Genomic DNA, 1,945 nt, shown 5'->3' with positions numbered 1-1,945 from the left:
TGATTGGATATGGGATAATGGTCAATATTTAGTTTTTTTTATATTATCCTTTAGTTTTTACAATGTGCAGTATTACTTTTATAACCAGAAAAGAGTTTACAATAATAATAGTTGCAAAATATTTCAAGTAGGTTAAAAAAAAAAACCAATTGCACATATATATATAGGGAGAGATTTAGCTTATTAGTGAGACATGTGAAAAAGACCTAAATATTTTAATAAAACCAAATATTATGTGGCTACATTAATATATGTTGTCCAGAACTAGAGATCATAATTTTATGATCTACTCTGTACTGTCAGACTATATTTCTAGATACCTTATTTTATGAAAGCATTGCTTTCATAAATCTTTAGGCAAGGCTTAATTTCTAAATTAATAGGATCATGTATAGACCTAAAACCATATTAACATGAGGAAGAGGTAAATGAGCTCTGGATTTCTGGGCCAAAGAAAAGTCAGTCACATGGAAACCAGACTTCCTGCTTTCAAATATATTAAGGGACATGTTGAAGAAATGGGATTAAACCTGATTATATTGTTTCTCATAGGGTCAGAGGAGGACAATCTGCATCAGAATTACCTGAAGTGCTTGTTAAAGTAATTGACTTCTAGCCCCAACCTAGGCCTACAGAATCAGAATCTCTGGGAAATAGATAAGGAATATGCTTTGTTTTTTCTTCAAAAAACAAGGCACTCCAAGATATTCTTAAGAGAATCAAAGTTGAAGAATTACTGCAGATAATTTGAAAGAGTAACATCAGACAACAGAAATTTTTGGTCAGTTTTTTGAGAGTTCTTAAATTATTCTTAATTCTGTGCTTATTGTGAGTTAGGCACTCGTCTACACACTTCATCTGTCCTGACTCAATTCTTACAACCCTGAGGTATTATCTATCATTAACCCTCTTTTTATAAAGAAACTGAGGCATGGAGAAATTAAGTAATTTGGTCAAATCACAAAGTGGTAGTTATACAAAAAATCCTTTAGATGAAAAGACCTGCCTCTGATCTTTAACTTCAGGACTATAAATTAAAGATCACACCCATTGAATGTTTGGAGAGTCTTTATGCCTCAACTCAGACTGATGGTTTTCAGATTAGGATACACACGCTAGGTTATATGAACACTTTCCAAAGGACCACAAACATGGATAGCTTTAAGGTCGTCAATTTCTAATTCTTTGACTTCCATGTTTATTGCTATAAGGCATTAACTCAATGTGTAAAAATGAGGGGTGGTGGGAAACGGGGACAATTCAAATTCTTGATTTTGGGGAAGTCTCCTTTTGGATTAGTTAAATCACCACACACTTATACAGAATCGTTTTTCCCTGTTATACATATTTTTTGTTAAAAAGTCAAGCACTGGCCTATAATCACCTAATACGTAAATTGGGCTGGTCAGAGTGACTTATTCCCAACAGCCATCAAGGAATGAATAACTCTTGAGAGAGTGACCCTTGTAAGCAGTGCAAAGAAAGCCTCAAACCTGAAAAATAGCTCCCCCCTTTCATATTTAAAGGCAAGCAATTTTTGTCAGCTATTACTGATGTCTAAGATCAGTAATTGCAATTGGCTGGAAGGAAAAGCACATTTGAATAGCAGAAGTAGTATAATGGCTGGAGATGCTATTAATTTTGGGGGGATTATCAGGTATACAAAATGAAACCAAGGTTAAACATTTTATGGAATTTCTTCCAGGTAAGATATACATAAATCAGTAAGGTTATTTGTCCAATCATATAACATCTTTATTCAAATTACACGGTCTGACAATGAAATTTGCGAACTCACCCTAGAAAAAGTGCTACATACCTCATTGCTGAATATCACTATGGTCACCTTGGAAGTACTCCCCTTGGGAAGCTATGCACTGACTCCATCGCCTAGTCCACCCTTCAATGCAATTTTGGAACTCTTTTTCTGGAATGGCCATCAGAG

Source organism: Hipposideros armiger, unplaced genomic scaffold (assembly GCF_001890085.2).
Source record: "Hipposideros armiger isolate ML-2016 unplaced genomic scaffold, ASM189008v1 scaffold_2, whole genome shotgun sequence".
NCBI classification, from domain to species: domain Eukaryota; kingdom Metazoa; phylum Chordata; class Mammalia; order Chiroptera; family Hipposideridae; genus Hipposideros; species Hipposideros armiger.
Note: the sequence above shows the minus strand (reverse complement) of the source record.